The sequence below is a fragment of the Pteropus medius genome, unplaced genomic scaffold (assembly GCF_902729225.1).
Source record: "Pteropus medius unplaced genomic scaffold, Ma_sr-lr_union100, whole genome shotgun sequence".
Classification (NCBI taxonomy): Eukaryota; Metazoa; Chordata; class Mammalia; order Chiroptera; family Pteropodidae; genus Pteropus; species Pteropus medius.
The window spans coordinates 16,422,955-16,444,826 of NW_024352785.1; the positions used below are offsets into that span (position 1 = coordinate 16,422,955).

Sequence of the window (21,872 nt, forward strand, 5' to 3'; positions counted from 1 at the left end):
AATTATAATTAAATGGTGATTATCATATTGAGCTTCTAATGGAAAGTCACAGTGATCAAAACATACAGAAGCAAAACTCAAGCCTGGGACACTATAGATTTGTTTGTCTGGCTGAGGAATTAGTTTTCGAAGACATATGGACACTAAATTGTACATTTTTGCTCTGCCATAATTAATGGTATTTAACCCAAAAGGGTCTGTTACAAGAGGTGGTCCATGCATCACCCAATACCCTTTACTTAGATTATACATAGCTTAATATCTAGTGCAATATTGAGCACAATACTGAGTATTGAATATATTCAGTACTATTCCAATATTGAGTATAGCTTAATTATATGCAGCCTAATATTGACTTTCATATACCAAACCATATAAAATGTAATCACTTTTCTATATAAGCTAATATTTACTATTAAAAATACCAAAGCTATCCAGGGGTAGGTTAAGCATATAAAATCTTACACCTACTCTTACAATAAGTAGTCGATAAATGTTAAATGAATAAGTGAAAGTCTAGACTTCAATCATTTGTCATTCAATATAAATATGCTATTTAATTTGTAATTTAGCCTGAATAATTTTTTTTAACTTTTATGACAAAATTTGTCTATATGATATAAGGGATGTGTGACATTTCATATTTTATTGATAAAGAAAAAAATTATAAGAATTCCATTCTAATATATTATATATTGCGCATTATAGGCATACTTAGTTTAGGACATAGGTTTTATCTCCATAAAGACAACTAGGGGGAAGTAATGAATGATTTAGTTAGAGTGTTTTGATAAAGCCTGTCATAAAATACACTTTCCTTAAATTTTGCCTTCACAAGAGTTAAATCGTAGGGAAATACTTTAAAAATATGCATAAAGAAAGTATTTCAGAGTAACCAGAAACATTAAAATAAAATCATTGACTGAATTTAGTCCAGTGCGTTCTGACAAATGTTACACCCTGAAAACAGGACCTGTACCACAGAAACTTCCCTCAAGGCCCTTCCCAATCAATCTCCTCACCCTTCCACTTAAGGCCATCACTTTTCTATCACCACAGTTTAGTGTTTTAATAATTCATTAAAAAGAATACTAGTTAGCAATAAAAAGGAATGAATTATTGATAGACACAACAACACAAATGACCCTTCGAATAATTATGCTGAATGAAAGAAAAACAAACAAACCAAAAAGGAAGTACATACTGCATTATTTTGTTTATACAAAATTTTTAAAAATGCAAACTAACCTTTAGTGACAGAACTCAGATCACTGGTTACCTGGGGATCAGGAGAATTACAAATAGGCATAAGGAAATTTGGGAGGTATATTCATATGTCGAAACTTATGAAATTGTATACTTTAAATATGTGTAGTTTACTCTTTCAATTATGTTTCAATAAAGTTTAAAATCATACCTTTCAAATAACAAATCAATTTGCTGGAGAAGAAAAGTTCACTCTGCAAGTCACACTGAGCTTTTGTATTCAATAAGTAATTAAGCTTTCATAATTGTTTTTAACTTGGGAAATTTGACCGTTTTTTCTCCAAATATTTTTCTCTAATGCAACTTTTTTCTTCTCCTTCTATGATTCTAATTCCATGTATGCTCTATGTCTTGATATTATCCCACATTAAAGAAGTCAATACAGCTCTTTGTATATTTTTTCACTCTGGGCTTTGGTTTGGCTTATTTCTATTGATTTATCTGCAAGTCCACTAACTTTTTCTATTGTCCAATTTGTTATGACCTCCAGTGAACTTTTCATCTCACTTCTCAAATTTCTATTTGACACTTTTTTAGTTTCCATTTCTCTACTGTGAATGCCTATCTGTTCATACATTATATCCATCTTTACCTTAAATAATTGAAAATATTTATAATATTCTCAAATTCTTTTTGGCCAGAGGCTCTAGTAACATTTTCTTTCAGTTCCAATCACAAAACAATTATGAATACATGTCATTTTAGCCTGAGTAGATGACTCCTTCATTTAATGTTTTATGTAGTTTTGATGTACTAGTCAAAGCACAAACACTCTACTTTTTAAACCCAAACTCTTTCCACCCTGTTTATCCAATATTTTGGACACATATTATGAGGTATGCACAGGATCTAAAATTAAAGGTTCTGTAAAAACCACTACCATTGGAAGAAGAAATTCACTGATCTAACTTTTCAATATGGTTTAAATCATATATTCAGTTATATGTTACTAACTGATCCATTAAAATAAGATAGCAAAGCCCAGCTCTATCTTTAGAATCTTACTGTCTTTTTTTAGGAAGCAGAGGGGGGCTAGTTGTATGCACCTATTATCTACTGTTATAAAGAAACAAATAAAATAATGTCTTAGTCCAGATTTGTTTTGAAGTATTGCTGCACTTTAAACTTTTGTGAGGTATAAATCACATAAAAATAATGCCATATACCTTAAATGTATAGTTTCATGATTTTGACAATTGTATACCTCCATGTAACAACCACCCAAATTAATAAAGAGAACATTTTCTTCATCCTACATCTCCTCTTGGATTGTTCTTTAAGTAGTAATACATTATTTGCATCGAGACAACGTGTATATTGCAATCTTTAGAGTAACCACTAAAATATACACAAGCAGATAGACATACACACATACAAGAATTACTAAAAAGTAAAAAAAAGCAGAGAAAATTTAATTTAAAAAATACTCCATAAGCTCAAAAGACAATAGGAACAAATTCTTCCCTTACAGTTTGCTTTACCCCAGAGGTAACTGGTTTCTGATTTCTATTAACATAGAATAAATCTGTGTTCTTAGAATTCATGTAAAAAGTGGGTTTTACATAACTACTCTTTAGCATCTAGATTCATTTGGACAAATATTTTTGAGATTTATTCATGTTGCATCAGTCAAAAGTTCATTCTTTTTTTTATTGTTAAGTAGTATTCCATTGTATAAATATAAATTTCTTTATCTATTTTTGTACTGAATTTTTGGATTATTTTCAAATTTGGATTATTATGAATAAAGTCTGCCATGAACACTATTGTATACATATGATTTTATGGACATATGTGTTCACTTCTCTTGGCTTACTTCCTAGAAATGGAATTGCTAAGTCATAGATTTATATTTCACTTTATTACCAGATTGCTTATGGTTCCTGTTTTTGTGGTATATCTTTTCTTACTTTTATATTTAATAAAGATAATAGATGACAAGATGGAGAAATTAACCAGAAAACCGAAATTTATATTTTATACATAATTTCCATAATCCAATAAAAAATTTACCAGGTATACAAAATAAAATTTTTAAAAAAGGCAATAGAAACTGATGCACAGGTGATCCAGATATTGTTTTTCAGATAGGCTAAAATAACCGTGACTAATAAAGATAATAGATGACAAGATGGAGAAATTAACCAGAAAACAAGAATTTATATCAAAAGAAAATGGCAATTCTAAAACTCAAAATATCTGAAATGAACAAATGCAATAGAGGCCACCTCACACCCACCAGAATAGGTTAAAATTAACAATACCTTCAACAGGTGCAAGCGGCGATGGTTCCCGCTGGGAGCTGCTCCAAGAGGGGCAGGCAGTTCCGAGGGGCTAGGCTGCAACGACGGCAGTGGTGGCTCAGTGTGCATGACTTGCTCTCTCTCTCTCTCTCTCTCGGCCTGGTGACTTAGGCCTCGCTTCGACGGGCTCAAGTGCGGTGGCGGGGAACCAGCATGAAAGCTCTACGTGGCGGCACAGGAGCTTGGAGACATAAGGGTCCAGGTCGGAGATGCTCACCTTCCTGAACATCCAGGAGGCTGAGCTGCTCTGCGCCGACAGGCAGGGCTCCGAGCTCGAGTTCAATGACTTCACCCTCCCTCGCCAGATGATAACGCCCCGGGAGTCTCTGCAGGTGGCTGCTGCGCCAAAGGCCCCTTCTGCGCAGTTGTTGTGAGCTGACAGCCCCACGCTGCGGGTTGGCGGACCCAGGGCCTTCTGTGATACAGAATGTGGATGACATCATGGCCAAGACCAGCTGGTTATTGGCCGAGATGATTTTCAAAGAAGATAAGAATAAGACACTTATTATGCGAAGGATCTCCCCATAAATGCCTGTAGTTAAAACGGAATGAACGATCAGTCTTTCCAGCTTTACTGTAATACCAGCAAGAAGTGGTTTCGATAACATGTATACACTTTGTTCAGCCACATTATAAATTACCTCGTGAGGAAAAAATACACAAGAATGGGTCCCTTTGGGAAGGCGGGGGGAGGGCAGGGAGTGACAGTTCTGGAATGTTAGAATTGTGGCTGCCAAAACAGTCTTCCTTCTTGGCTGCATTTCTGTCAAGGCCAACATGGTCATGGTGCTGCTGTGCTGGCAGCCCTGCTCCAGTCAGAACAGCCTCAAGGACATCAACTGGGACAGCTTGTAGTGGCAGCTCCTCATCCTGAACCAAAGAATCTCATCATAGCTGGTCAAGATCCCTTCCAAGTAGAAGCAGTTGGGACTGGCTAGGTCACCACCCAGCAGATCAACAAGCTGGAGAAGAGAGGGGAATGCGGGGTGGGGTGGACTAGGAGCTACAGCAGGTCCTCCTGCAGTTCCAGGACTCTATCCAGTACCAGAACATGTTTGGCCATCAGGTCAAGCTGGAGGCCGACTACAATTAGAAACTGAAAGAGTCCCAGATTTGAGACAACATCAGGGTCAGGTGGGGCCCAGGTGTTAACAAGAAGAGAATCGCCTACTTCATTTTGCCCCAGACTGAATCTGGTAATGAGGATTTAGTCATAATTTGGTTCAGAGACTTGCAGCTCAAGCAGGGGAATGATATAAGCCTGCAGTATAAAGGGCACCTAGCACCCCTGTGGAAAGGGATCAGCTGCTTCATCAAGGTCCCTGATAATTATGCCGATGAGATCACTACTGAGCTGTGGAGTAGTATGGGTACACCTGTGGAGGTGACTCATGACTTCCAGGTGGATTTTATTTGGAAGTCAATCCTATTCGACAGGATGCTAAGTGCGTTAAAAACGTTTTCTACAAACAAGACCTCCATGTGGGTCTACACCTACTATAAACTGCTTGGCGGTGGACATACTTAATCATCAAGTGCCTGCGTCCTAAGTACTTCATGGCACAAGGGCTCCCGGACCTCAGCCATTCTCAAGTTTACACCGTGAAAACTACGCTGCAGAGACCACTGAACCTGATCCATAGACCACCAAGCATGAGCAAGACAGTGATGCCACCATCGTCTACCACCTGGCTTAGCATGACAACAGAATTGTGCTTATCTGTGCTCCAAGTAGCAAGAGTCATGGATCAGCTGACAGAGAAGATCCACCAGACCCGGCTGAAAGTCACGAGGCCGTTGACTCCTCAGTGTTGTTCTCTGGCCTGCACAACCAGATCAGGAACATGGATAGCACGCCAGAGTTTCAGAAGCTGCAGCAACTGAAGGATGAAACCAGGGAGCTGTCATCTGCGGACAAGAACGGTATCCGGCCCTGAAGTGCGCCACCTAGAGGGAGCTGCTCACAAAAGCAGGTGTCATCTGCCGCATGTGTGTGGGTGCCCGCTCTCTCTAGGCTCGTCAAGACGCAGTACTGCTCCGTTGTAATCAACGAAAGCACCCATCCTGTGTTCCAAGAGGGTTTTCATTTACAGAAAATACTGTGTTTTCGTTTTTCTGTTAGTTTTTTTAAAGATTCTTTCAACTGAGTACTGAAAAATATACTTTCTTGAGTATATTTGTCTCTGAAATCTTAACAGTGGACCTGGGAGATGGGAAGATTTTTGTTTTCTGTGTTAGCTTCCACTTCTCCTTGCACTGTGGGATGGTGAGGGAGCACCGTTCGGGCTAGGGGGATTGAGGTTCTCGCTGGACTCCGAAGATCAAAGCACTTCCCAGCACGGGTGCACTCCACCTCCCAACCACCCAGCTTCCTAGGGGTCTCAGGCAGAACCGACCGTAAGGCAAGAGGAAAGAAGGTGGCCGTTCTCAAGGATTTGATGGAAGCCGAGAGGGCCAGAAAAATGACCACAGTCCCTGTGGCCTGTTAGATACTCAGACGCCTAGCACTCCTTGTTCCTTTCCACCCCTCAAGTTTAGAGCCCTCTACCTGTGGGCACAACTTCAATGATGTGATCATTTCTGCTTTTTGGAGGAAAAAGAATACATTTTAGAATCAGTTGCATCTGTGCTGAAGGAGCTTTGAGGAGTATGTCACATCAGCTGGTAGAGAGGACACCCTCCAGAGTTATTATAGCTGGGAGAGTCAGCACCCATCTACTCACACACAGTGGTGGGGTATTAGTCTCCCTGGCTACCACCTATATGGGGACTGTTCCCTGCTTACCCAGGCCCTAGTGACCCTGAAGCCCTAGGTACCTGACAATGGCCTTCATCCAACTCCAGCTTGCACACAAGAGAGATGAGGACACACAGGCCACCTTCCTTCTGGCAAGGACTCATTACCATTGCACTACCATTTAGTTGCCCTTTCTTTTGGTAGAACAGATAGAGCCCCGCTTTGCCTCAGCTTTGGGCTATTTGCCTTGTTCTCCACCTTTGCAGCAGCAGTTACTCTGAGTTTTCCAAACCAAGAGCATCTGAACCAAGGAGCATCTGCACCAAGGCAATGTAACTTTTGATTTTTGGTGAATTTGTTCTAAGCTCTTTTGTCACAATAATATCACAATAAACAAACAAAAACTACTTGCAACAATGACAATGTTGTGACAGTGACAAAGTAAGGCAACCCAAATTTTTATACATTGTTAGTGGGTGTACAAAATGGTAAAACCACTTTAGAAAAAGATCTGACTGTTTCTTATTAAATTCCTTTTTTTTTCTATGATCCAGCAATTCTACTCCTAGTTAATAAGAGAAATGAACATACACACACAATATGACTTTACAAGGATATTCATAGCAGCTTTGTCATAGTAGCTCAAAATTGGTATGTGTTTAATTGTCCATTAATGGAATAGATTAAAAATAAACTGAAATATTCAGACAATGGAATATTAGTCAGCAATAAAGGGGAATAAACTACTGTTACGGGTTGAATCCTATCCCCTTTCAAAAGATATGTTGAAGTCCACACCCCCTAGTACCTCAGAATGTGACCCTACTTGGAAATGGGGTTTTTAAAGAAGTAATCAAGTTAAAGTGAGGTCACTGGTGTGGGCCCTAATCCAATATGACTGATGTCCTTATGAAAAGGGGAAATTTGGATACAGAGACACACACAGAGAAGATGATGTGAAGATACACAGGGAGAAGACAGTCATGTGACAGTAGTGACACATCTCCAAGCCAAGCAGTGCCATAGGCGATTGGCAAACATCAAAAGCAGAAGTAAGCAAGGATTCTCCCACAGTGCCATCAGAGAGAGCATGGCTCTGCCAATGCCTTAATTTCATATTTTTAGTCTACAACAAATTTCTGTTGTTTTGAGCCACTCAATTTTAGGTACTTTTTTACGGCCACCCTAAGAAATTAATACAACTAATATACTTAACATGGATGAATCTCAAAAGTCTTAGTCTGTGTAAAAAAGTCTTACATGAAGGATATCTACTGTGTGATTCACTTTATATGACATTTTAAAACAGGCAAAATTAATCTATGGTGGAAAAAAATAACAATGCTTGCTTATAGATGTGGAAGTTGGGATTGACTGGGAAGAAGCATGAGGAAATTTTCTGGGGTGATGATAATATTCTATATCTTGATAGGGGTTGGGTCATAGAAGTATTCACATTTATCTAAACTCAGCAAATGAATATTTATGATCTGTACATTTCATTATATGTAAATCATGCCTCAAACAAAGTAAAAACTATAAACAAATACTGAACTCTAGCTAATGGTATACTTGCTGAGGTATTCAGAAGGAAGTATACTGATGTATGCATTTTAATTATACATTTAAATATACATATTATACATTGTTAGTGGGTGTACAAAATGGTAAATGGTAAATGCATTAAAGAGAAAGAGATGGACTTGTAGATATGTGATAATGTAAGTATAATATAATACTAATGGTAGAATCTAGTTGGTGGATATATTAGTGTTCAGTGTAAAATTCTTTCAACTTTTCTGAGTTTTTTAATATTTTCATAACAAAGGGGAAAAAAAGAGCGTAATATAGGCATTTACCAGCAAATTAGACATAGCTGAAGCATATAATTTTGAAAAGAGTTGAAAATATAGAAAGGGGCATAAGAGATACTAGATTCAGTGATAATGACAAACATAGGTATAATTGGAGTTCTAGAGGCAAAGGAGAAAGAAAATGGTCTAGAAACAATTTTTGTTGAAAGGTGATAATTTTTGAGAATTTTTAAAAGCAGTTAAAAGACTTTAAGCCACATATTCAGTTAAAGCAATGAATGCAAGCATTTCTTTTGCATACAAAGGAAAACACCACTAGCTACATCTAGTTAAACTGTTGAAAAACAAAGAAAAAATCTCTTAAAGCATCCATAGGAGAAAAAAATCATACTGTGAACTGACCTTTCAATATAATGGCATCTTTAAAGTGAGACACATGGATAGATCTAGCATTTATTAGGCTCCTATTAATATGCTAGGCTCTAAGCTAAACCCTTTACAAACATTACCTTCCATTTAATTCTCATACTCTCCTAATGAAGTAGAATTAATATCCCCATTTTAATAAAAGGAGATCAAGTCTTGACAAGTTAATTATTCACGTAAAGTCAGATAGCTAACCAGTAGTAAATATTTCAATTTATTTGTGGCAGACTCCAAACATATCCATCTTATATATTATGCTTTCTGTATTATAAATGTTCTGCTTTTTTTCTCCCTTCCTGTGTGTCTACCTAGGCTCTAGGTCTCAGCATTCTTTGATGCTGAGGAGGAGTAGGGGGGAAGGGGAGGGAGAGAGTGATGGGGAGAGAGAGAGAGAGAGAATGAATGAGAATCCAAAGTGATGGAACACTAGTATCTAATATTGGTTAACAAGGATACAGATCACATTCTATGGTACTGGAGCACCTACTGTTGAGAAAGTACATTTAATTGGCATCTTTTCTTTGAATGCAGTATATCTAGTCTCCATTTTGACACTATAGCGGATGACTGAAATGCTACCCCTTGTCTTGTTAGCACCTTACTGTAAAGTGTATATTATTATAGAAAATTGACAAGGTGATGAGCTGTCACTTTAGCTAAGAGAATATCCTATTTTTAATGAATATTATTTTATAAAGAAATGTGCTGATGACAGCTTATTTCAGTGAAAACTGTTGATGCATAATCTTTTTGCTAGACAACATTATGTCGGTAGTGATTATACCCCAAAAAAACTATACTAGATGCTAGAAATGTATTTGCAACAAAATTTTTTGTGAAATGAGTACAAAAAAGTAAGCAAAAATATTTTTAATATAATTTTAATATATTGGGTTAGCAATATATTTGACTGTATAAACTCATCAGTATAATCATATAATGAATACATGAATAATCTATATAATTTATGTACTAAATTAAGCTGTCTTCTAATGCAATTAAGCTGTGAAGAAATGTTTCTTGTGAACTAAAAAACTAAATATTATTTTAACGTCTCTTAAATCTGCTCTTTTACATAGTTTTAGAAAGGAAAGGAGGATACAGCTTTACTCAGAGACAAAAGGGGAGGTAGGTGATGTCACTGACTTCCAGAAGTGTGTCAAAAAAGAAAGAAAGAAAGAAAGAAAGAAAGAAAGAAAGAAAGAAAAGAAAGAAAGAGAGGAAGGAAGGAAGGAAGGAAGGAAGGAAGGAAGGAAGGAAGGAAGGAAGAGGAAGGAAGGAAGGAAGGAAGGGAAGGAAGGAAGGAAGGAAGGAAGGAAGGAAGGAAGATTAGTCAGAACTCTATTATCTCTTAGATATCTTCAGTAGAGAGGAGTGAAACGTTTTAATTGGACATGGCCTAGCCCACTTTGAGAATAATAATAATACTTTAGATTTATTTATTCAGCTCTCCAATACTTCCTAGAGGCTTTTTCATGAAAGTTTTAGGTGAGAAATCTAGAAACTGAGAAACTCTGGTGCATACCTAAAATACTACTGTTTATGCCTGTAGTGGATCTGTATTAACCGCTTGTCAACAGCTGTTATTTGTTTATTATTTAGACATGTTTTTTATTATTTAGTCATTCAGAAGCAACACTTTAATACAAGCATGATAAAGATTGAGTTCTTCTTTTATTATAGGGTTTCTTCTATATATTTTTGAATTTCCCTTTCATCCCCAGTTTCCTAGGTATCCTCAGTTGTGCATTTATTGCCTTTTCCTTATCTATCTTTTGCATATTACTTTTCTATTAATCTTTGTTCTTTGACATTTTATTTTGCTATACTTTTCAATCTTTTTGTATATGTCTATGATTGTGTTCGTACTATATACATTTCACATTTTTCTGCATCTGCTTTGTTTTTTCCCTGTGATTGTGTTATATGTCTCATTTTTTTTCAGCTCCCTGTCTATGTCTGCCTTTTGAATAGGATACACCGTGTCTATTTTCACCTGTTGTTTCAAAAAGTTTATATTTTAATGTCTAATAATATAATAAAGAAATACTTAACTCATGTGTTTAACTTTCTACTAAAATTTTTCTCCAAATGTGTAGTTTCACTTGTCATTTTCTATTGCATTTCTTGCTTCCTTTTTTTTTTTTTTTTTTTTTTGGTAGTGTTGCTGATAGCTTCCTCCTTATTATTATTCATCTTTTAACAGGTGCCTTTTCCTCCAGGTGAGCTACTAGTTATGGAACAGAATAATAATGTGCTGGGAAAGTGAGTCGGGCTATGTGGAATGCCAATTCAGATATGTTGCTCCAGTACTCCTGGTCAGCAAGTCTGTTGTGCACTCTATCCTGAGGGTACATTTCACAAAGAGTCTGGCCATGCTAATTCTTCCCTTTGAGTTGATCAGCAAAGCCTCGTTCTGAAACATCCACGAGTGTCCTGTGTGATCATTTGGCATTTCTTTCTTTCTCTTCAGCCGTAATAATCAGCAGCTGCAAAGCTGATGCACACACACCATTCCACCCTTGCTGAAAGAAGCTTTGGGTGAGAATGAACACATCTCATCTAAGCCAGCTCTTCTCATTCCATACTGTTGGGTCAAACGTGACTGGAGATGTTCCTGTTAACCAAATTGCAGGCCAACAACTGCAATCCCAAATAAGGGATTGTTGTTTAGCTTCTCAGGGCCATGCCACCTACTTCTGGATGTATTCTATTCACTGCTCCAAATCTGTAATGTGATGAGATCTCCCTTAATATCCTCTCTTGATATAAATACCATTCTTAGCAGCTGTTCTTCATAGCTTGAGGTAGAAGTTAAGGCAATTTTTTATTTTTATTGAAGATAAAATTATGGAGTTTCCTCTCTGTTTTTTTTTTTAAATCATTTTTATACAAAAAGAAAAATGAAGCTAGAAATCTTTTACATTCTTTATTCTAAATTTCCATTTCTGAATACTATAGTTTAAAAATAATGTGATTTGTGAAGACCAATAAAATTTCCAAGACTCACTCAGATCAAATATTAAAATAAAGGTATGGCTAGTTTCCTTTCATGGTAATCGATAACCTTCAAGTTTAAATAAACTTTAAAATCACTACATAATTTACATCTCCTTAAATTAAGAGTGACTTATTTAGACAATATCTTTAGACAATAACATGAATAATATGTGAAAATGCTGTATTTCACAATTCAGCATAAAAAAAAAAATGTGAAAATTTTCACCACAATCAAGATTTTTTCCTCTCCTTTCCTCTATCACTCTCCCTTCCTCTCTCTGGAAGAACCACGAATACATGGAAATTAAACAACATGCTACTGAAGAATAACTGGGTTAGAGAAGAAATAAAAACAGAGATCAAGAGATACATAGAAACAAGTGATAATGGTAGTACAACATATCAAAACTTTCGGGACACGGCAAAAGCGGTCATAAGAGGAAAGTTGATATCATTACAGACCTATCTCCAAAAACAAGAACAAGCCCAAATAAACAACCTAACACGTCATCTTAAAAAACTAGAAAAGAAAGAACAAATGAAGCCTTAAGTCAGCAAAAGGAAAGAAATAATCAAAATTAGAGCAGAAATAAATGAAATTAAAAACAAACAAACAAAAAAGGTAGAAAAAATAAATGCAACAAAGAGCTGGTTCATTGAGAAAGTTAATAAAATTGACAAACCCCTGGCTAGACTCACTAGAGAAAAAAGAGAAAGTACATAAACAAACAAAATCAGGGATGAAAGAGGGGAAATTACAACTGACATCACAGAAATACAAAGGATCATACAAGAATACTATTAAAATGTATATAACACCAAATTTAATAACATAAAAGAAATGGACTGGTACTTAGAAAAATACAACCTTCCTAGACTGAAACAAGAACTGGAAAATCTAAATAGACCAATCAGCAGTATGGAAATTGAAACGATCATAAAAAACCTACCAAAAAGTAAAAGTCCAGGACTAGATGGCTTCACCAGTGAATTCTACCAAACATTCAAAGAAGATTTAATACCTATTCTCCTCAAATTCTTCCAAAAAATTGAAGAGGAGGCAATACTTCCCAACTCATTTTATGAGGCCAATATTACTCTGATACTAAAACCTGGTAAAGATAACACACAAAAAAGAAAATGACAGACGAATATCTCTCATGAACACAGATGCAAAAATCCTAAATAAGATACTAGTGAACCGAATACAGCAACATATTCAAAAGATTATACACCACGATCAAGTGGGCTTCATTCCAGAGGCATAGAGGTGGTTCGATATATGCAAATCAATTAATGTAATACACCACAAAAATTAAAAAATAAGAATCATATGATCATATCAATAGATGCAGAAAAAGCCTTTGACAAGATACGGCATCCATTTATTATCAAAATACTTAACAAAATCAGTATATAAGGAAAGTACCTTAACATAATAAAGGCCATTTATGACAAACCCTCAGCCAACATTATATTTAATGGTGAAAAACTAAAAACCTTCCCTCTAAGATCAGGAACAAGGCAAGGCTGTCCACTATTGCCACTGTTATTCAATATAACATTAGGTTCCTAGCGAGTACATTCGGACAAGAAAAAGATATAAAAGGCATCTAAATAGGAAACGAAGAAGTCAAACTGTCACTATTTGCAGACATTATTCTCTATATAGAAAACCCTAAAGACTCCAAAGAACACTACTAGAAACAATAGGCAAATACAGTAAAATCTCTGGATACAAAATCAACATTCAAAAAGCCATAGTGTTCCTATACTCTAATAATGAAGCGTGAGAAAAAGAAGTGGAAAAAATAATTCCTTTTGCAATTGCAACAAAAAGAATAAAATACCTAGGAGTACATTTAATGAAACAAGTGAAGGACCTATATAATGAAAATTATAAGACCCTATTAAAAGAAATTGAAGAAGATACTAAGAAATGGAAAGATATTCTGTGTTCTTGGATTGGAAGAATCAATATAGTTAAAATGACCATGTTACCTAAAGCATTATACAGACTTAATGCAATCCCTATCAAAATCTCACCAGCACTTTTAAAAGAAATAGAACAAAAAAATCATCAGATTTGTATGGAAGCACAAAAGACCCCAAATTGCCAAAGCCATCTTGAGAAAAACAAATGAGGCTAGAGGCATCACTCTGCCCAACTTCAAATTATACTACAAAGTGACAGTAATCCAAACAGCATGGTGTTGGCAGCAAAACAGACACACGGACCAGTAGAACAGAATCAAGAGTCTAGAAGTAAACCTATATTTATATGGGCAAATCATTTTCAACAAAGAAGCCAAAAACATACAGTGAAGAAAGGAAATCTTCTTCAATAAAATGTTGGTGGGAAAACTGGAAAGCCACCTGCAAACAATGAAACTAGACTGTTGCCTATCACCACACACCAAAATTAACTCAAAATGGATTAAGTACCTAAATATAAGACCTGAAACAATAAAATTCATAGAAGAAAACATAGGAACTAAACTCAAGGACCTTGGACTTAAAGAGGATTTTATGAATTTGACCTTAAAAGCAAAGGAAGTAAAAGCTAGAATAAATGAATGAGACTACATCAAACTAAAAAGCTTCTGTTCAGCAAAAGAAATCATCAACAAGATAAAGAGACAACCATTCGAATGGGAAAATATATTTGCAAGCAACACCTCTGATAAGGGCCTAATATCCAAAATATACAAAGAATTCATACAACTCACATAATAACAAAAAACCAAATGATCCAATCAAAAAATGGCAGAGGACCTGAACAGACACTTCTCCCTAGAGGACATACAAATGGCCAACAAATATATGAAAAGATGCTCAACATCACTAGCTATTAGAGAAATGCAAATCAAAACCACAATGAGATACTATCTCATACCTGTTAGAATAGCTATAATCTACAGGACAAGTAATAACAAATGTTGGAGAGGATGCGAAGAAAAAGGAAACCTCATACACTGCTGGTGGAACTATGGAGAACAGTATGGAGGTTCCTTAAAAAACTAAAGAATTGATCTACCATATGACCCAGAAATCCCTCTACTGGGTATTTACCCCAAAGACTTGAAAACCCATATCCGAAAAGATATTTGCACACGAATGTTCAGCATTATTCACAGTGGCCAGGACATGGAAGTAACCGAAGTGTCCTACGATAGATGACTGGCTAAAGAAGCTGTGGTGCATATATACAATGTTACTCAGCCATAAGAAAAGATGAAATACTGTCATTTGCATCAACGTGGATGGATCTTAAGATAATCATGCTAAGCGAAATAAGACAGACAGAAAAAGTTTAAAATCACATGATATCACTTATATGTGGGATATAAATCGAAACACAACAAAAGAGCAAGACAGACAAACAGAAACTCATGGACATGAACTATAGGCTAGTAGTTACCAGAGGACAATAGACTAATGCTTACTAGTGGGGTCAAGGAGGAGGGGGAAGGTAGATGGCGTAAAGGAGGTCAAATATAGGGTTTAGGGGAAGGGTGAAGTGGGTAAAGGGGATCAAATATATGGTAGCTGAAGGAAATTGGACTTTGGGTGGTAAACACACAATAGAATATACAGCTGTCAAATGGTAATGTACACCTGAAAATTATATAATTGTATTAACCATATAACCCCAATAAACTTAATTAAAATTAAACAAATAAATAAAATAAAATATATTGTTGTATAGTAAAATGAATAAATTATAAAAAGTTTCAAAATATTAATGTTTCTAAATTGTGTTTTAGAGGCTCTTGTTTGGTAAAAACTGGAAGTTAAATTTAAAAATATAGAAAAAAAAACCTTAAAAGAAGCATTTGACATTTTGCTTTAATAAAAATAATATGTGTTTGTTTAAATAACATTAAAATTACTTGGTATCCTTCAAGTAAAATAATTTTGAATATGGCTCATGAATTTCCAAATTATTAATTTGGATAAATTATTTCCTGACACTTGTTTAGTTCTTTTATTAGAACTAATTTTAGCATTTTACATTAGATGAAATATAAATATTAATTGAGATATAACTGATCCTTTTCACTTTCATCCTATAATTGCTTTAATAAGCATATATTCACTTCTAGATAGAGTTGAAAGGACATATAATAATATAAAGCAAGAAGGATTTCATTTTCTTTGGCATTTTTTCTGTTCAGTCATATCTAAATCACACAAATCTGCACAAAGGAAAGTTTGAAATTTTGTGGAAGTGTTTGATGTTATCTCTGTAATACTTGAAAAGCATTCATTTTCAATATATTTTTTCAATTATATATGTAATTGAAAAAATATATTGAAAAAATATAATGAAAATTATATATATATATAATTGAACAAATATATTGAAAATGAATGATATATAGTATTTAACCCAGACACTATGTTAGGCAGGTTACACTAGTTTTTCACTTAATCCTCACAGCACCCTTCAACATATTATTATTCTTAGTTGAACTCAGAGGTACTAAGTACCTTATGTATGGTCTTATGCCTGAGAGTGCCCTATCCATCATCCTCCAGAGCTAAGACCCTGTACCACCCCTTCCTTACCTGACAGTCTTTATTAGTCAGATTTGCTACTTTCTCTTATAGTATATTTTATACTGTTCTCCTCTATGTCTAATAACCAAAACTGATTGCAAAACTGATTGTTTTCCTTAAATAAAATGGCAAGTCCTTACCTAAAATAATTAAAATTCAAATAACTTATAGGGGAAAGATTAATAAAGGATAACTTATTATTTTAAGGGCACCCCTCAGAGCTATAATGATCAATGAAATTATATTACATTTCTTGATAAAGAGGAAACTATGTTATCCAAAGCACATAAAATTAGTTCAGAAATTAAAAATTCAAAAGTTAGACAGATTAATGTCATCAATTAATTTTTATAAAAGAACTAGAACCATTTTGAAAAAGTTCATCTTCTAAATGAAAATTAGATAAATAACTTCATTTTATTGAGAAAAATTATGATGATCTGAGAGATAGAAGTAGCTGGATTTTTAGCCTTCACTTAAAAATGTCAATCTACCAGTGTAGTCCCCCACATCATTCATTCATAAATGAAAACTTAAAGAAGATTTCACCTAGAGAGCAAAGGAGCAGCAGTTGACAGAGATGCTTCTTTTTATTTGTGATTACATTGTCTTCAAGGATAATGAGATTTTTTAAAAAAATATCCTAACAATGATCAAATAAATACTTAAGTTCTTAAAAGCTGCAGGTAGTCATCTAATTTGTACCCTACAATCTGATCAAAACTTAAAATGATGAATCTATTTTCCATGAATTTTAGGCTTTTTTAGATTTCAGTGCAACCTTATAGTTGTTTGAAAAGTCTCTGCCTGTTCAATTCTTTGTAAAGTGAATAAAGCATGAAAAGAACTTCTCCCTTTATGTTTTTGGCAAGAGCTAAATAAAGATACTGTGTGGGTTCTTAATCACTCAGTGAGAATCCATCAGTAATTTGGAAAGACCCAGAATTTGGGCCTTTTTTACAGTGTTCCACATTTTCATTGTCACTATTTTTTCTTCAAAGTACATATAAAAAAACAATAACATTTCTGTGTCCCTAGTCATCCTGCTCATTGACCCTGTTTTTTTTTTTTACTATCAAAGAAAAGCATATTGAACTAATTTAAGAAACCAGAAACATCTATGAACTCTAGAAAATTTTAAGATAGAGTTAAAACTGACCAACCCATTTATTACCATCTTCTCAATGGTGCAAATGGCCAAAATCCCAAATATTATAATCTACCTGAAACAAGATAAAATGGACCATTTTCTATGCAGTCTCTCAGTCTCTCTCTCTCCCGCGCGCGCTCTCTCTCTTTAAGGCATGGAAGCATTTGTGGAAATGTGATATCTGTAATAACAAGCCATGGGGGGGGAGGGGGAAAAGGCAAAACATCCTCGCACAGTGATGGTATACTCTTACATTTAGACTACCCACACAAATTGGCCCCAGCAGTTTTCTCTTTAATTCAGAATTTACGAAAACATCTGAGATTATAAAAAATTAACCAAACATAAACAGATGCTATAATTCTGAGGGGTCCAATTCTTGGATGAATATCAGAGCTAAACATTAGTATATGGAGTGGAAACATTTTAACTTAAGTTCTTATATATCAGTTTACAAGCTGATGTGGCTATTCCACATGAAAACAACTATTTTAAACAGCTTGAAGAAATAAAATTATGTTCGCGTAAGTGACTCATTTTTCTCCCTTTCAAAAGGAAGACAAGGACTATTAAAATGATAATTTTCTCAAGTTTCTTAATTAATAATATGAAATCTCCCACCTATATTTACAATTCCTAGGAAAGACTGGGGGAGAGTCATGTCCTAGACAGAGGTTCTACATTGTGCTTTTATGTTACTCTGGGGTGAAACATAATAACTCTATTTTCATCTAGTTTGCACAGTTATTGTGGAAGACAATTTTTGAGCAGTACTTAGCTTCAACCAAAAGGAAAAAGAACATCTTTACATTCAAAGTAAGAGTAACTATATTTAAAGGTAGTAGAAAACACCCTTCTGAACTAGGCTACACTTAGACCTTGTAAAAGACCTGGAAATTATCCTTTGGAAAAAGAGACGTAAAAAAGTTGAACTTTGCTAGTCATATTTCCATTTAAAGACTGGATGCGGTTGTAGTAACTGACTCCTTGTGGCTATGCCTTTGCCCAGACTGTTTTTAAGGTAAAAATACAAAAAAAAAAAATTAGAGACTTAAAAATCAATCAAAAAAAAGTCTTTTCCATAAGAAGGGCCTTTAAGTGATCTAAGATGCTTTTTCTTTAAAGTTCTGGGTTTCAGGAACACATGACAAAGACTATGGTTCTAAGACTGGGTAAAAGGGCTTTGTAAACACTTAGAGAAATGTCAGGAAAATACCTCCAAGGGACCTTGGCCAAGACTTGTTTATTGGATTTACACAATTGAACCAATCATGATTAAATTGCTTCAGGGCAAAAGTTCAAAGGCATAACAATCAGAATGCATAAAAAATAGAGCGACAACTGGCATATATTGAAATAAATAAGATGTCAATTATAAAGAGACGTGTCTTTCAGTTCTTTACAGTTCTGCTTGTAGAAGGTCATTAGTCAAGGGGGGTACCAAAGTATGGTGAATAAAGAATTCCACAAATAAGGGCCTTCCACACAATCTAATTTCTTCTTGAGTTCTTTATGGATGAAATGTGGTAACTGTTAGCTAGAGCCCTCCAACTGATTTATATTTCTATGAAGTTGAATAAGCAGTTTTTCCCACAGGGAACACAAAACTCATGGAATGTTAATAAGTGCTAACAAAACACTCTCTTTTCCTACCAAGGTGAATCATTTGGGAACCATGAATTTAAATCTGGTTTACCAAATTGTCTGTCTATTTTGCTAGAATCCAGTTTTCAAAAACTTATTTGACTTTAGAGTCCCTTTTCTGAGACAAATCTTGCAGGAATAGTGTTTCTTTGGAATACACTTTGGGGAACCCAAAACTAAGTTAACAAATATACAAACTCTGGACATAGTCCTAGGCCCAAGGGGAAGAAAGTTTATTGGTTGGTCCATGCTGGCCCACAAGTCTCGGTCGATCTCATTTTTCTTCCATAATAAACAGCCTTCTTTCCCAGTTAAGAGCTCAGCCCCTTCATGCTCTTCTCTATCAAGTGTTGATCTGCCTCTCCTTAAAATAAGGTAAAAAAGCTTGATAATAGTTTGAATGTTTTCTTTCATACATACATTTGCATGCAACAAAATAGAAAATTTGAAGTGAAAGAATACAATTCTTACCCAGATATTTTAGGCAAGCAAGTAAGAGCAATGTTTGGAGAACTAATGAAAGTCTTTACAGAATTCTTGAGCTCATATGTCATAGATAGATAGTCATACCTCACAGTGACCTAGCCCAAGTTATTAAGGGTTTGGAAACTTGAAATTAGCATTTTGAATTGGATCTAAAGGTTTTTGAAGCATTTGATTCTCGAGTTCCATGTATCTGAGTCATTCCATGAGTCATCTGATAATGGAGTCACCATGACTTCCATATTTAATCTTCTAAATGTCCAACCCAGAAGATAGCATCATGCTTAATATTGAATAATTCTCTTTCCACAGAGTAGCCCTTAAGAATCACATATGAGAGAAATTTCCCCAGAATAGCCTTCTGATCATTTCCCTATATCTCCTGCTTATAAGCTTCAGTTCAAAATTTATTCTTCACACAGGATAATTGCAAAAAGAGAGATCACCTCTCTTTCTATCTTTTCCTCTCCAAGCACAATACCTCCATTCTTTGCACAGTAGAGCATCAGACCCTTCACGGTTCTGGACACCCTATTAGATGTTACCTTGATTGTCAATACCACTCTTAAGTTTAGCACCCAAAACAGCAAATATGATCATCAGCATGAATAGAGGAGTTCACTATTCTGTAGTTTCTTTATTTTTAAAAATATTTTTAGTTGTATCTTCACATGTCTCTTTTTCATTTTCTGGCACGTCTCTAATTCTGCATGACTTTTCAAAGGTTGCTTGGCTCTGAGTTCATATCTAAATGGTTCTTCCACATTCTTGACTCATGTTTACTTGATCCAGAATAATTTAATTCAATTAGCAATTATGTCCTCAACTAAACCGAGCTGGAATCCCTTTCTAAAATTGTTGTTACATCTTTTCACTAAAGAGCAAATCTTTACAAAACACTGTCAGTGTTCCAGATACTGTGCTAGGCATCTAGATAATGATGTACATGTACCCCTGAAGAACTAAAGTCTAATATGAGACAGAAACATGTACACAACTAATCATAATGCAGTGATATGAAATTCATAACAGAGATAGGACAATGGTCCAAGAACAAGGGAAGAAAAAGAGTAATTAATGGAAAGACCACTTTGCCTCCCAGTTTCTTTTATCAGTAAAATGGTAATAAAGATAGCTGCTCTGGAAATTAAATGAGTTATTTTCAAGTAATTATAATCATGCCTGGCATATAATAAAGGCTTCATAAATATCAGCTCTTGTTATTAGTTAAGACTTGATATTAAAGAACATCAAAAAAAAAAAAAACTTTGATAAATGAAGAATTCTATTCTTTGACCACCTAGAGGGCAAAACTAGGACCCATGTATGAATGATTAGGTTTGGGATTCATTTTAGGAGATCCTTCTAAAATTCAGTATTCTTCTAAATGCTAAGAGTAAGAGCGATATGCTCCTTCTCATGAATATTACCAAAATAGGTGCTAAATGATCTGCATGGCTTTCTGCATTCAGTTTGAGGTTGGATTAGCTCTGAAATGACAAAGATATCACTTCTAATCAGTTGGTATTGGCTAACTGAAGTACTGTGAATGTGAAGCTGTGTTTGACACAGTGGGAAAGAGTACTGTATAATTAGTCATATCATTCTTGGGAACAGGTAGGGAGATGATGGCATCGATGTTATTTAATTACTTATCCTGAACTAGATGTTTCCTACTAGAAAGGCACCTGGCAAAAGAGCCACCCAGTTGGCTGAGGCTCAGCTGACAGTGGATGCTCTGAGGTTTGTCTTGGCATCCAAAAGTACTATGCTCTCCAGGCAGTGTTCACACAAGCTGTTAGTACCACAAGTCCATGAAGTAACCATTCTCTAAGGTATCCAGAAAGTCAATACTCAAAAGTCCAGGCAGAAAAGCAGTGAGTATCTTGACTATTTTTCCATTATATGGTTTATTTATTTCCTAAACAGCTACTGAGTTATGTTGTTCTAGGTACTAGAGATGGGATACAGGACAAGACAAATAAGGCCCAAACATTCATGGTACTTACATTTGAGTTAGGAGAAGACAGTAAAGAAACAAATAAACAAGGAATTATCAAGCAATTCTTGAATACAACAAAGGAAATATAACCAATCGACATGAAATATAGTGATGAGGATATTGGGCCAATGTTCAAAGTGAGAACTCTAGTATCTAGAGATAAAAATGACAGATACAAAGCAGGGTCTTAGAAAGAAGCTGAGACAGCTGGTGAAAGATTAGGACAAAGGTAGGAATATAGATAGGACTTAGATATTTGACCACAAATGAGTGAGACTCAGGAAGTCAGGCACAAGAAGACAACCTGCAAGAACAGGGTGAGAAGAAGTGCAACATGGCTGCTACTGTTTAATCATCACTGAGCATGTGTTGAATAATTGCAAATGAAAAATTTACAGGTCAACATTGAGGCAGCAAATGCCATTTAAAGACGATGCAGAATGAGCCAACTAAAATGCCTACTCCAAAGGGTTGCTATTTGATT

The 21,872-nt window shown here is 35.2% G+C and overlaps 1 pseudogene; it reads left to right on the forward strand.

Annotated features, from left to right (window-relative positions):
* Positions 1-3,551: 3,551 nt before the first annotated feature.
* Positions 3,552-5,716, forward strand: LOC120590760 (regulator of nonsense transcripts 1-like; annotated as a pseudogene).
* The last annotated feature ends 16,156 nt before the right edge of the window (positions 5,717-21,872 follow it).